The following is a 16,261-nucleotide window of genomic DNA, read 5'->3' on the forward strand; positions in this document are numbered from 1 at the left end:
TTGAAAAAGTAATTCACAAGCTGAACTCGAGCTTTAGAAAAAAAGATCGAAACAAGTCGAGCTTGTGCGCTCATAAGTCAAAACGAGTTGAGCTCGGGCTCGGTTTGGCTCTTTTACACAAATCCAACCTTTATTCAAAATAGACATAATGGCTGTAAACGAGTCAAGCCGGTGTGAGTTCGAACTCAACCTCGAAATTAAACGAGGTGGCTCGGCTTAGCTCGATCATGAGCTCGAAGTTAAACGAGCTTAAGATTATGACAGTGGCGAAGCTTGGACTAAGACAACCGAGGGGGGGCCCTCAAAATTTTGGCCAAAAACGACGAAATTTACACTGCGTATAAACTTTTCGGGGAAAAACGGGTAAATTTACACTAATACGCAAAGAAACAGGGGCGGGTCCACCCTGGCCCCAAGGCATACTTGGCCCCTGCGAGCCGAGCTTTGGCTTGGTTACAAAAATGAGCCAACTTGGCTTCGGTTGTTTGAAATCAAGTTTTTTTTAACTAGAATTATTCGAGCGAGCTGCGAGTTTTTTGAGAAGTCTATATTTGAGTTACAACATGAAACTTTGGGATGAAATATTAAAGTAAGTGTATACTTGAGGACCAAAAACATAAATTATTATCCTACATGATGACAAGTGACTAGTTGAACATCACATTTGAGGCCAGTGTAATACCGTTAACTCCTTTTTATCACCACCACCACCACCTTGAGTTGATAAGAAAAGTAGCAACAAACATAAGAGCATTCTTGCTCTTTTCTTTATTGTTATTGTGTTTGATTCAGTCAAGTTCATTAGAACTCACCATACACAATGGAGCGCGCGCGCAGGCTCGCAAACAAAGCCATCCTCGGTCGTCTAGTTTCACAAACCAAGCACAACTCATCATCACCAGCTTTATCTTCACCTTCACGGTATGTTTCCTCGTTATCTCCTTACGTATGCAGTGGCACACACGTTAGATCAGATAGGAACCTTAACGGGTTTGGTTCACAAACTCGGTCCATATCAGTTGATGCATTAAAACCAAGTGAGACTTTCCCACGTCGCCATAACTCCGCCACACCAAAAGAACAAACCGAAATGTCTGAATTTGTCGGTTATCCGAATCTAGATTCACTCATTGATGCCACTGTGCCCAAATCAATCCGTCTTGAATCGATGAAATACTCCAAGTTTGATGAAGGGTTAACCGAGTCACAAATGATTTCAAACATGCAAGATTTAGCTTCTAAAAACAAGATCTTTAAGTCGTTTATTGGTATGGGATATTATAGCACATCTGTGCCTACAGTTATTTTAAGAAACATTATGGAAAACCCCGGTTGGTACACGCAGTACACGCCATACCAAGCGGAAATTGCACAGGGTCGGCTCGAATCCCTGCTCAATTTCCAAACCATGGTTACTGATTTAACCGGTTTACCCATGTCAAATGCTTCATTACTGGATGAAGGAACTGCAGCTGCTGAAGCTATGGCTATGTGTAACAATATCCTAAAGGGTAAAAAGAAAACCTTTATTATTGCAAGTAACTGCCACCCGCAAACTATCGATATCTGCAAAACTCGAGCCGATGGGTTTGATCTAAAGGTGGTTACTTCGGATCTTAAAAGATTTTGATTACTCGTCTGGTGATGTGTGTGGGGTGCTGGTTCAGTATCCGGGAACCGAGGGTGAGGTGTTGGATTACGGTGAGTTTATCAAGAACGCACATGCGAATGGGGTGAAAGTGGTCATGGCTAGCGATTTGTTGGCTTTGACTATTTTGAAACCGCCTGGTGAACTCGGTGCTGATATTGTGGTGGGTTCGGCTCAACGGTTTGGGGTGCCTATGGGGTATGGTGGGCCCCATGCAGCGTTTCTTGCAACATCTCAAGAGTATAAACGAATGATGCCCGGAAGAATTATTGGTCTTAGTGTCGATGCTTCTGGAAAACCGGCTCTGCGTATGGCGATGCAGACCCGTGAGCAACACATTAGGAGAGATAAAGCAACTAGTAACATTTGCACAGCTCAAGTAATATTATAACTTTTTAATGGTGCTTATTACTGCAATAATACATTTGTTTCAACAATGTAACACATATTTTTAATCATATAGGCATTGCTTGCAAACATGGCTGCTATGTATGGTGTGTATCATGGGCCAGAAGGACTAAAGACCATTGCCAAACGGGTCCACGGTCTAGCTGGCACATTTGCTGCAGGTTTGAAGAAACTTGGAACTGTACAAGTTCAAGATCTTCCGTTTTTTGACACCGTGAAAATAACATGTGCGAATTCATATGCAATTGCTGACGAAGCTTACAAGCATAAGATCAATCTTCGTATTGTGGACAAAAACACTGTAAGTATGTTTCCAAGATGCTATTTAGTATTTGCATATTCATTTTTTACAACTTTTCCTCAAACATGTTCGCACAGATTACTGTCTCATTTGATGAAACAACAACAATTGAAGATGTTGATTCTTTGTTCAAAGTCTTTGCATTGGGGAAGCCTGTGAGTGTCCCCATTTCTTTGTTTTACAAATATTTGTATACCTTTTATGACAGAAAATTGAAGGGTTTTTTTCTTCTAGGTGACATTTACTGCTGCATTTATTGCACCAGAGGTTCAAGATACTATCCCTTCTGGGCTTGTGAGGGAGACTCCGTATTTGACTCATCCAATTTTTAACGCGTATGATTCTTTCTTATATTATTTGCTTCAAAACTGGATTTCTGAGCTTCAAGAATCTTACTTTTAGTTACATGTATAGAAAAAGAGCATTTATCGTATTGTTATATGTCATCTACATGATGATAAGTTGTAGTAATCAGAGTAACAATGAAAAAGTTTTCGTCTTTAATTCTTTATACGAAGATCGGTTTCTTTAAGTGTCAGCCTTCATTTTTATGTAATTTTTTTAGGTATCATACGGAGCATGAGCTACTAAGATACCTTAGTAAGCTACAATCAAAGGATCTATCACTGTGTCACAGTATGATCCCCCTTGGATCTTGTACCATGAAGCTTAATGCAACGACAGAGATGATGCCTGTGACCTGGACCGCCTTTGCAGATATTCATCCTTTTGCTCCTGTTGATCAGGCACAGGGTTATCAGGTAACCGTAGTTTTCATTTCTATTAATACAATTCATTTCCTTTTCAGAATTCCAGACTATGTTAAGTAATCTTTCTTAAAAATTTTGGCAGGAAATGTTCAAGAATTTAGGTGACTTGTTGTGTAGCATTACTGGATTTGATTCTTTCTCTTTGCAACCGAATGCTGGTGCTGCTGGAGAATATGCTGGGCTGATGGTTATCAGGGCATATCATATGGTATGTGTAAATTAGTTGCTGACTGTGGTCAACTTTAAGTGTAAAGTTATATAATAAGTTGCTGACTGTGGTCAACTTTAAGTGTCAAAGTAAAATAACTGAGTTGTTGACTTTGGTCAACTGTAGGCAAGAGGAGATCATGATAGGAATGTATGCATTATCCCTGTGTCAGCACATGGAACGAATCCCGCTAGTGCTGCTATGTGTGGAATGAAAATTATTACTGTGGGAACCGACTCCAAAGGTAATATTAATATTGAAGAGGTGCGCAAGGCTGCTGAGGCAAATAAAGACAAACTATCTGCTCTTATGGTAAGTAGATGTTAGTTAAATGTTTTTATTTGCTGCAACCGTATATATACTTAGTTTGTTTAATTGGAGTTCAGGTTACCTACCCTTCGACTCATGGAGTTTATGAAGAGGGTATTGATGAGATTTGCAAAATTATTCATGACAATGGAGGTCAAGTTTACATGGACGGAGCAAACATGAATGCACAGGTATATTAAATTATTGAAGCCAATGCTATAATTTTAGAAAATTTAATATATATTTGGGAGAATTTCTTATATATTCTTAAAAAAATGTCAAATATCTATATACCCAACCTAAACTTAAAATATCATATATACCCTTTATAAGATGAACATTTAGTTTATGACCTTAGTACCCCTCTGAAATATATTACTTTTTTAATCTTGTTCTATCTTTTCAATTAATCTAGTTTAGACAGTCGAAAATTATTACTAATGACACATGAATCATGTGAGATTAAGAAACTCGGTTACAAATAATTAATTGTAAAATATTTTGGCATTATAAGTTGTTAAAAATGAACAGAAGTAAGCAGTACTTATTAAATAATTAAATATAATATATCTAAAACAAAGAAATTCGATAAGAAAATAAATAGTCATCACAGTTTTTCAGTTCTCGGCTGCTTTTGTACTTTTTGGTATGCACGATATGAAATAAGTTTAAAGAACTTATAAGAGAGAATCGATAAGAAGGAAAATGACTTGTTTCTGATGAAGTGATTAAATATTGTATTTGAGAAATATATTTGCCAGTGAGTAAGTATAACGTTTAAAGTTAAAAATAAAATATGAAATTTTAAAGCGTTAAGAAAAATAAAGGTAAAAGGGTCATTTCAATTTGCTTTTAACAAAATGGGTAAATCTGAAATTATAATTAGTTTCTAGGGGTGTGTATGATATTTTAGAAGTTTTTTAGGGGTATATATGAATTCACCTTATATTTTTGGGTTGTTATTATAGGTTGGTTTGACAAGTCCAGGGTGGATTGGTGCTGATGTGTGTCATCTAAACCTACACAAGACATTTTGCATTCCACATGGCGGTGGTGGGCCCGGGATGGGTCCCATTGGTGTTAAGAAACACTTGGCACCATACTTGCCTTCACATCCTGTGGTAAGTACCACAAACAATTAGTTGTGAAGATGTGTTCTTACTTTCTATATATTATGTAATTGTACATCTTGATTCAGGTCTCGACAGGTGGCATCCCGGCCCCTGACCACGAACAGCCACTCGGTACCATTGCTGCAGCCCCGTGGGGTTCGGCTCTTATCTTGCCAATATCATATACATACATTGTCATGATGGGATCTCAAGGAATAACAAACGCATCAAAGATAGCTATTTTGAATGCAAACTATATGGCAAAACGTCTCGAGGTCTCATTTCTTACCTTTTTTAATAAACTACATATCCAATTCTTGAACTTTGTATTATTACATTGCAGAATCATTATCCAATTCTTTTCCGCGGTGTGAATGGAACAGTTGCCCATGAATTCATTGTCGATTTGAGACCCTTGAAGGTAATTTTAAAATTTTAATTAGTGATTACCTTAATCAAGCTTGTTGATGCAGGATCATCTCCTAATTTGAATTCAGTTTTTAATATCTTTTATTATTTTATGTTTATTTAGTTTCCATGATTATCTCTTTTTCGTTTTAGTATAAATAGGGTGTTAGGGTATGTTTGTTAGGTAGTTTTTGATTGAGTTTTAATATAAAGAACATTGTTCTTGGAACTTCGGTTCGATTTATCGTCTTTTGATTAATCATGAGTCTCTCGAGCCATTGATTGCTTCCGAAACTGCATCACTTGTTAATTTAAGATCTCTGTCATTTCTAGACTACTGCTGGAATAGAGCCAGAAGACGTTGCTAAACGTCTTATAGATTACGGGTTTCACGGTCCCACAATGTCATGGCCAGTTCCAGGAACACTCATGATTGAACCCACTGAAAGTGAAAGCAAGGTATGATGTGGAGAGTAAAGTTTTCATTTTTATTAAAGTTATAATATTATTTTACTTAAAGCGCGCAATGTTGTATTTGTAGGCGGAGTTGGACAGGTTTTGTGATGCTTTAATCTCCATCAGAGAAGAAATAGCAGAGATTGAGAAAGGAAAAGTTGATATCAACAACAATGTCATCAAGGTATTAATGTTGTCATCAGTTTAATTGTTTTGGGATAATGGTTTCTTCATGAATTGTTTTAGTGATTTGAGAGAATTTATGTTTGTAGGGAGCTCCTCACCCGCCACAACTACTCATGGCCGACAAGTGGACAAAACCATACTCTCGTGAATATGCGGCTTACCCTGCTCCATGGCTTCGTGCTGCTAAGTTCTGGCCTACTACATGTACGTCTCTCTTTCTCTATACACACACACACACATAAATGGGAGGGTTCCAGACAGAACACCAAAAATGGCTATGTTACATATAAAAGAACATTAAACAAATTTGTTTATATGTTTTTTTTTTCATTTTTATGCGTCTACCTACACGCCTACACATGTGTAGGTTATGTGTAGAAATATAGCCTGCCTACACATGCTTTACACATGTATAGGTTCTATAAACAATCCGTTTTTGTTTATATTTCAAGAGATTTATAAACATTGCATTTTAACCATTTTCTTATATTTTAATATTTCTTAAGATTGAAAAAATAAATGAATTATTGAAGCTGAATATTTGGTTATGATGTTTTCGATAATAACATAATCATTTTCAAAACACATATTCAAAATTTCAAACACCCTTGTAAATGACAAATGTCTTACTTTTTCAAAAGGTATACTTTTCTGTTGTGTCTTCATGTGATAAGTAATTAACTATCGCTTAATTGTGGTGACAGGCCGTGTAGATAATGTGTATGGTGACCGCAACCTCATCTGCACCCTTCAGCCGCCACAAGACTATGAAGAGAAAGCTGAAGCGACTGCTTAATTATTAATCTATCAACCACCACATGTGCTTCAAGGTTCTTTCTCAGATTTTTACTTCAGTCTGTTCTTTTATATACATGTTTCATGTTGTTACACCTTACGGCTGTTGGATTTAATGATACTAGTGTAATCATGATTATCGGATGCATTTATAACAGTTCCTTATAATGTACAGCTTTCAAATACAAACACATAACTAACTACATAAGCTATTCAATCAATGTAAGTTATCAGTAAAATCTAAACATTAACTTTTAAATGAAAATTGCGGTCAAAATTAAAACTGTTATAGACATTTTGTGCTTTGCTTATTGGAACTCGTCGGATTGGTTGACGCGAGACGCTTTTTTGTAAAAACACTTTGAGCAACTTTCCAACATGTATGTCAATTAACAAGTCATCTCTTTTTGAATGAGTGGTGTTTCTGTTATTGTGGATGGTCTTATAGGGATAGTAAAAAACATTACAAGTTTCGTAAATTAAATATATTGATTAAGATATGTAAAATCTGCTAAGATGTTAAATAAAACACCCTTCAAATTGTACCCGCCCAAACCAACATTCGTTCTTTTTATTCTCTGTGAATTATCCAATTGAACTTTGTTGCATGCAAACGGAATATTTCAATATGAGAGTGATCTTTTATTCTTTAAAGACATATATCCATGCCTTAATCACGCATTCCAAAACCACATCAATATCTCCATCCTCTCCACCATCATCTTCCGTGCCACAATCTCCAACCCTTGATACGTGCAAAGTAAAACCCTAAACAGAAATTTTGTGGTTGGTTGTTAGAATTAGAAGCTAACACATTCTTATGTCTACTTTGCGCGTGCGCGAATGAATGTATTTATTAAATATTGACACCCAATAGTGTCACGAGTAATGAAACAATATGTGGCGCCCCGATGTATAATCCGCCTTTGGTCGGGGTGTTACACGTGTCCCGGTTGCATGTTGTCAGATCGTACATGATGACTCACTACGGCCCCGTGCTTCCTGAGGCACGGCCCCGTGCTTTTTAGTGACATGTGCTAATTCTTTTTGTCGTTTCTGAAAGGTGAGCACGACCCCGTTCTTAGGTAGGCACGCCCCCGTGTTTTATTATGACATGTGCCAAATTCATTTTGTCTTTTTTAGAAGGTGACCACGGCCCCGTGTCCATTGAAGCACGTCCTCGTGTCTAGTTGTCTGCTATTTTGTCTTTTCTTGTAGATTTTTGTCTTTTCTGATAGGTAAGCACGACCCCGTGCTTTCAGAAGCACAGCCCCGTGTTTTGCTGTTTTCTTGGGTTTTCTTTGGTTTTTCTTCGGTTTTTCGTTCGTTTCTCCGTTTGAGGCTTGGATTCACCTGAAAATACATTTCAACATGATAAGTAGTTATTTTAACAATATTATACGATAGAAGTTGCAGTTTTTAGAGATTATTTGATGCTAAAAAGATGTATATTTTTATATACATCAGGGATTTTGACATAAAGCCTATTGCTTTAATAGTATAGTTAGATGTGCCCACTTTTAACTTTCAAGAGGGTTTAGACGGGAGGATGAAAAAGAGTTTTACGGTGATAAAAAAACCACATTGTTCGTGCCGGTTATCATTCTGACGAATACGATGGGTATTTATGTATGTCCCAAAGGAATTCACGTGAATGCCGTGATTGGCTTATATAGTAGAGTCCTTGTGTAGGTCGAGAAGCCACAATGTTGCACTTTGGTACCAAGCACATGAAGAAAAACATCACCTTCTTGGAAATCAGGAATGATGGCATTGACTATAGACATCTCGTTTGGAGAATGTGTGCCACCGAGTTACGCGGCCAGTATATGAAAGATGATTAGCAATACCCTCGGGTCATGATTGAAGTGGTTGCCTCACAAGATTTATGGTTTGACATGCATTTTGTGGTCTATTTGGGTAAAACAACAACATCAATGTTTTCGAAAAATCTCCAATATTACTGAACGGAATGGAATCACCCCTACGTGTCAATTTCATGTAAATGGGCTATTATACAAACATGGGTATTGTCTTACCGGCGTGATCTACCCTCCTTGGTTAACATTTGTGAAAACGTGTCCATATCTCGGCCTGAAGTGAAAAGAAGTTTAAGAAAGTACAAGTTTCAGCAAGAAAAGATGCGGAGTGAGCATTCGGTAATCTAACGGCAAAATCAGGTATTCTTAGATGACTCATGCGGGATATGATTGTAAACAAGATTAAGAGAGTGATGCATGTTTGCATTTTGTTGCACAACATGATCTTAAATGACAACGAAAATGTGATATTACAGGTATACATAAGAGATTCGCCGGCTGAGCCCGTTTTAACACCAAAGTTTATTGATGAAAACACATATTTTCGACTTTGATTTGATCTTATGGATCATCTTACAACTTTAAATCAATTGTCCCTCAACTCAGATGACTGGGTGGTTTAGTTTTATATCCATGTGTTTGTTTTTATTTATTGTGTTTAATGTTTTTTATTTGAATTACGTATTTTTTTTATTTATATAAAAATTTAGTTATATTTTATGTTCAGTTGTTTAATTTACTTTTAATGAAAAATAAATAAAAGAAATTAGATTTGGGTATTTGAAATGTTATTTAAGTCTATTCCGGTATGGTTTATTTTTCAATGTGGTGTAGTTGTAGAAAGCTTGAGTTTCTTAACGGAGACTCATGTTCGATTCCCACTTATAACACTTTGGGAAATGCATGAGGGACTCAATGAAGGAAAACTGAGATCTTTATGATATCCGGTTCGATTGTAAAAACGTCCGGAATTTATCATCAGTGGGCCTTTAGGTTAGGTGGTGTGGGTTTTTTCTAAAATTGGAGATAAGGGCTCACAGCAAAAGAGAAGGTTCTGAAGTCATTTTTCTGGAAAGGCAACTTCGGTAGCGTGCGTTGACGCCATCTTACTGAAAACTACATTAATTTTAATAAACATGTCACCGCTTCTTCAAGTTATCCTCTAATAATTATCCTATCCAAACCCCTAATCTTTCTTTCTTTCTTTCTTTCCGTCAGGATCTGTTCATCAATCAACACATCGTTTCTAGGTAATATTAATAATAATAATAATTGGAGAATGGGTTGCATTTATTGTTTGAATCTTGTTAATTTAATACATATTTTCATAGGAATATTTCAATATCAATGTCAACCATCAGTTGCACTGAGTCACCAGAATTAGAAGCATGCTGGGATGAAAAAGCTGCATTCATTCTCAAAACTGTGGCCATTGCTTCCATACTACTGGCTGGAATTGTTGGAGTATCGGTCCCGTTGCTTGGCAACAACTGTCGAATTCTCATATCAGATTCCGGTTTCTTTTCGGGCGTGAAAGCCTTTGCTGCAGGTGTCATCTTGGCTACAGGTTTCGTGCACGTACTGCCCGACGCCACGTCAGCATTGTCCAACCCGTGTCTGCCTCAATTCCCCTGGTCCAGTTTCCCGTTTTCGGGCTTTGTTGCGATGATGGCTGCTTTGTTTACATTGCTTGCCGACTTCATTAGCACTCAATATTATGAGAGAAAACAAGAAAAGCAGATTCAGAGTTTTGAAATTGAGGAGGATGATTTGGATTCCGTGGTGGTCCCGTTGGTGATGAAAGATTGCGGTTTGGATGAGGAAGGAGTCGGGAACGGGATTCGTATTGCGGGTATGGACGGTCAAAGGCAAACGCACATCCATGAAAACGGTCAAACGCACGAGCACTTGGAGAGCCATTCTCACAAACACGCATTTCATGACGATGATGATACGGATGGTGTTGTAAGATATGCTGTCGTTTCACAGGTAATCTTATGGATTCTTAAAATCCAGCTTCCACTGGTTTCCATCTTAATTATCTGTATTGGTGGGGCCCGTGAGTTTTACTGTTACAAAAAAAAGGTGGCTTACTCAACATAACTCATTTCAGGTACTTGAACTTGGAATCGTGTCGCATTCAATAATAATCGGTTTATCATTAGGAGTTTCACAAAGTCCATGCACAATTAGACCGTTGCTCGGGGCATTATCTTTCCATCAATTCTTTGAAGGATTTGCATTAGCGGGTTGTATCTCACAAGCAAGATTTGGGACGCTTCGGTCGACATTAATGGCTGGTTTTTTCGCAGTCACGGCTCCTGTAAGCGTGGGCATAGGGATGGGCGTGTCTTCGTTTTATGACCATAGTAGCCCTAAGGCTTTGATAATTGAAGGTATTTTGGACTCAATATCTGCTGGGCTTTTAATTTATATGGCTTTGGTGGGACTTAATTGCTGCAGAGTTCTTGAGTAAGAAGATGAGAAGCAATTTAGGGGTTCAAATGGAGTCATTTATTTCACTTTTTATTGGGGCTGGATTAATGGCTTCTCTTGCAGCATGGGCTTAAAGATGACTCTTTTTTAAAAAAAAAAAACTAATGGTGTAAGTAATTAATATTAACTGGCTTTATGTATAAATGTACAGAATGTTTTATAATAGCTCTTTGATTTTGGATTCATGTGGATTTAACTTTACATGTATGAAGTATGATTTACAACTATGGAAAAAAAAACCCGAGAATGCAGGAAACTTAAATAGTTGGGACACATTTTTTAGGAATGTGATTAGTTTTAAAAGTATTTGCAGGCATGGAACGGGTATGACATTAGGTGATATCGAGTCGAATGTCATCCTAAGTATTGACAACGTATATTATATTATCCGTACTTGGTGATTTTTTTATTGATTGAGTTAATGAAGTATACCTTTGACTATCTAGGGCTAAGTATACGTAGTTACTTTACTTTTGTAGAAGTTGCATAAAGTTGTAAACGGGCTCGGCTTTATAAGTTATTTGAGATCATCTCGCTAAAAAGCTTAAATCAAGTCAAGTTTAAATAAGCTCAAGCCCCGAAGTTTATATACTATGCTTGATTAGACTCATGAGACTAAACTATTATATTTATATAAATAAATGTAATAATTTTTATATAATATAGTAAATGTATAATTTACACAAAAAAAAGTAACTGTATAGGAGTAATATATTAGTTTATAGATAGTTTAACTAATTTATATATGTATTTGAATGAAATAAATATAAGCTTTGATCTTTAATAAGTAATAAACAAACTGAACTCAGTCGAGTTCGATCTTTAAGAATTATATTCACGAGTCAAGTTCAAGCTTTAGAAAAAAAATTCGAAATAAACTGACTTTGAGCTTAAATAAACTCGGACTCGAATTGTTTACATGCGTTGTGTTGATTACACAATATCAGATATTCACTTTTAAAAGACATCCTAATTCCTAACACTAATTAATGCCATTTACTATATTTTCTCCAACACACTTAAAAACCACAACCCGTAATGCATAAACTATAGTCAATAGTGACCTACTAATTGTATTATTTGCGCTCTTTATAGTGATAAGATTATGTGAATATTGTGTTACGTTATTCTTTCATCGATATCGACAATGCATGCATCATTTGTCACGTAAACCGACCCGTCAACCATAAACTTTTATCACCCTATATATAATAAATTGGATATACTAAGGTTCAATTCCATCTAGGACCATCGAAACTTGCTCAATATTATCAACATATCGCAACCTTTTCACACTTTTGAGATCTTGATGCTTTTCTTGGTCGTTGGTATAAATGTCTCTGTGTATTGGATATGCCAAGGTACACACAGAAAGCATATAAATTGTTTTATATACAGAGAATTAAAAGATTGTCTGCTTTTGTAACCAAAAGAATAAAAAAATCTTTAAATGTTTATAGTGTTTTAAAATTCATTAACGTTGATGCAGGAGGAAAGAGAAAATGAGAAAAGTTAGAGCTTGTGAGAAATTATTTATAGAATAAAGATAAATTATGAATTGAATATTTTATAAAAAAATACGTGTGAAGTGATATGGGTTATTTCTCTTAATATTTTAATATTTAGGATAGTTGGTCTTACTATTTCATTAGTTAATATCGAAGAAGTGGCAATATTGTAAATGATATAAAGACGAGATTTGGTTATCTTTAGTTTGAGCATATTGTATTGCTTGATCATTTAAAGAAAATGTTGGTACGCACCTAATTATAACAGTGTGTCTAAACTCATTACAATTATGCATATAAAGGCATATAAAGTTGTGCATTTACAATAACATGTCTAAGTTATGTGGGCCTAATATCTTAATGAATTATGTGATATTAACATTTCACATTCAAATATTACTTAATATAGAGATCGTATATACAAAAGTCTTCTCTTGAATTGGAACTTAATTACTTTCTCCATTTTCCTCATCATTATGACACGACACCCGTTAAAATGTATATCCTAGTTAAACTCCTATTACGTACGTGTTGATTTTATACATTAAATTTCGATAGTCTACATCAGTCTATAAAGAACAGTGGTGCAAATCAAGATTTACTGAGCGAAGGCAATTTAACACAATCCCAATCTTACCTTTGCGTTTCATTGTCTCTTTGAAACACAAAAGGTCAGTAAAACATAATGTTTGCCACCAATTAATATCACAAAACCTTTTATACAAATTGTACGTTAAATTTTGCACAAAAAAGAAATATTTTAAGGATATTCTATATGCATAAGAATATTTACATCAAAGTATTGGTCTATAAATTGTTTTCGATGTGAAAGTATTATCTAACAAGTTGCGACTGAATAGAAAGGTTTTTAAATGTATAGATGTATTACTGGGCAATTGCTCATTTGGCAGTAGTTTATTTTCAATTCTACTGCCAAAGGAGATTTGCCCAGCAATTCGTCTGCTACGACAAGTCACTCAGGCAAGGTAAGTTTTGTAGCATTTTGATTTAACACAATTAGAGTCCCATGTGATATTTGTTTCTTAGTGATAATACATTAAATTTCGAGATTATAGCTCAAAAAAAAAAATCATTTTGCTTCAATCATAGATACAATGATAAAAGATTTAGGTTTTTGCAGTTGAGGTGTAGGTTTTTTTTTTTACATATGTAACACAATATTCTGTGCAAGTTGAGATTTATAATATACTTCAACTTGAAATGAGATCATATACGTTAAGATATGTCACTAGTATTTGAATTGTATCACTAGGTTTTTCAGACTTTCTTTAATGCTCAATTATTCAAATCTAATTATGCATCAACATTGTGAATTTAAATAAGTAATGAACCGCAACCTACAATGCTGATTATTTACATTGATATGACATGACAATTATGTTACTGGATCATCTTATCAACGATTTTAGTCGTTAAATATTTTCACCATATTTTTACACAACCATATACAACCTAGTCTTCATGTTAACATGTTAATGGGCTACCTAAGAATATTAACATAGAGTAATTATGTAATTACTATATGATGTAAAATTACTCTACTTGTATATATAATTACCCTACTTGATTCTCACGTTTAGCACATTAATTTTATTTATACTTGATTCAAACCCGACTATATAAATATAAAAACTCTAACCTACACAAATAGTTTTTTAGTTGCGTGTTTAGTGCATAATAGTTTGAAATGATTTGTATTCTTTAGGACTTGTATAGATATCAATTAACAAGATAATTAGGGATGGCAAAAAAACCCAAACCCGATGGGGAAAACCGAAACCCGCCCCGAACGGGGCGGGTTCGGGGACACTTAATCGGGGACGGGTCCGGGTTCGGGTTTTCCCCGTTTAAGTTAATCGGGTTCGGGGCGGGTATGGTATAGCCTGTACCCGCCCGTATACCCGCCCCGTATACCCGTTTAAAACCCGTTTAATTAAATATAATTTTTATATTTATATATAATATATTATTTATTAAATATAATTTTTATATTCGGGTATGACTTATTATTTACATTAATTTAACTTTATTCATTAATTGTATTAACTTTATTTATATATTAGGTGTCACAACGGAGCTTGATTTGTATCTACAAGAGAAAGTTTGGATAAAAGAAACTGAGATTGACCTTTTAGCTTGGTGGAAAACAAATGGTGTCAAGTACCCAAGGTTGCAAAAGATTGCTCGAGATATATTGGCGATTCCAATATCTACCGTTGCTTCCGAGTCCGCTTTTAGTACAAGTGGTAGATTGGTAAGTCCACATCGTAGCCGTCTTCATCCAAAAACATTGGAAGCGTTAATGTGCGCCCAAAGTTGGTTGTTGAATGAAATCAAAGGTAAACAAACATTTTATTTTTTATTTTTAACTTAGCTACTATATAAACTTTTGACTTTTGTGATATGAATATAGCAACTTGTTTAGAAGAATCCGAGGCATATTGCCAAACTATTGAATATGATTGTGACGATGGTATTGAGGTAATACATATATATATGGTTTATCGTTTACATTTTAATATGGTTTAACATTGATTCTTATATAGTTTCCAATTAATATGTTAATGTTTGATTATCATAGCAATCCGGCGTGACAAGTGTTTGAATGGTTGAATGGGTGCGGTATGGACGTGTAAGAAGGATCAATCATGAAGTTAATTTCCGTTGTGATGGGAGAAATAAACATTTTTATGTATTAATAATGTCTTTTGTATGTGTAATGTGTTTGGATATTGAACTTTTTGTGTATTAATATTGTATTGTAATTTTGTATCATTTTCTTACAATCGGGTTTTAAACGGTGAACCCGACGGTTAAATGGGGATCCCCACGGGGAATTTAGCCCGTTTAAAAACCATTTATGCTAGACGGGTTCCCCGAATACCCGCGGTTTTCCCCGAATCCCCGATGGGGATTCCCCGTTTAGTCCCCGCGGGTTTTTAGACGGTTTTGGTAATGAGTTTTATAAACCGGGGCGGGTATGGGATTGGCATTCCCCGCCCCGAAACCGCCCCGTTGCCATCCCTACATAAGATAACATAAATCATCATAAATCAATATATTATAAATCATAATATTCGAACAGCAAAAACTTGTCTTGATACATTTTAATCTAGGTCCAAAATAAAGAAAACTTCCTATGTGTCCACAAGCTCCAAAACAGCTACTGCAAACCTGAACATGTGTTAAAATAAACGTCAAACACTTGCGTGTTGGTGAGAAATCAAGTTTAATACAATACATAGATAACAATAAATCTGCGCGCAACATGTGTATGTCTGGTTTTCAACAAGGGTGTAATCTGATCGGGACCAACTCTAAGATTCATAGACTGCCAGTGCTCACAATTGAGCTCACAAACAAGACAAACTGTGCATGTGTAAACAAAAGAGAAAATCATAAACGATAGTTCTCCCGTGTTCATCTAATGGTACCATGAGAACTGCGGAATAGACCGACAAGACGGTTAATGATCCACACATACAAATAAACAGCCAAGTCTATGTCCTCAACACATGGGATACTGCGCGACTAAAGTTCATAAACAAGTTTAAGACTCTAAGTTTGTATGAACACATGAACATCCCAAAACATTAAAAATAAAAAGGGACTAGGTACGAGATTACTCACTTGATAAACGATGCGGTGTAAGATAAAGCAAGAACCAACTTTAAACAAGCACAAGTTAACCTATAAATAAGATTATTGTTTTAATGATTTGTTTTAAGTCTTGATTATAAGTTAGCATAAGTAAATTATTATATATAATATATATATTACCGGAAAAGCAGGACAGAACAGGGAGGAAGACGGAG

At 35.6% G+C, this 16,261-nt stretch overlaps 2 pseudogenes; both read left to right on the forward strand.

Moving 5' to 3' along the window:
* Positions 1-734: 734 nt before the first annotated feature.
* LOC143615510 (glycine dehydrogenase (decarboxylating) A, mitochondrial-like) lies at positions 735-6,662 on the forward strand (annotated as a pseudogene).
* A 2,965-nt stretch (positions 6,663-9,627) lies between these two features.
* On the forward strand, positions 9,628-10,992 carry LOC143615513 (zinc transporter 4, chloroplastic-like; annotated as a pseudogene).
* The last annotated feature ends 5,269 nt before the right edge of the window (positions 10,993-16,261 follow it).

This window comes from Bidens hawaiensis, unplaced genomic scaffold (assembly GCF_021521415.1).
Source record: "Bidens hawaiensis isolate Kalapana, Puna unplaced genomic scaffold, B.hawaiensis_p1.1 tig00043463_1, whole genome shotgun sequence".
Classification (NCBI taxonomy): Eukaryota; Viridiplantae; Streptophyta; class Magnoliopsida; order Asterales; family Asteraceae; genus Bidens; species Bidens hawaiensis.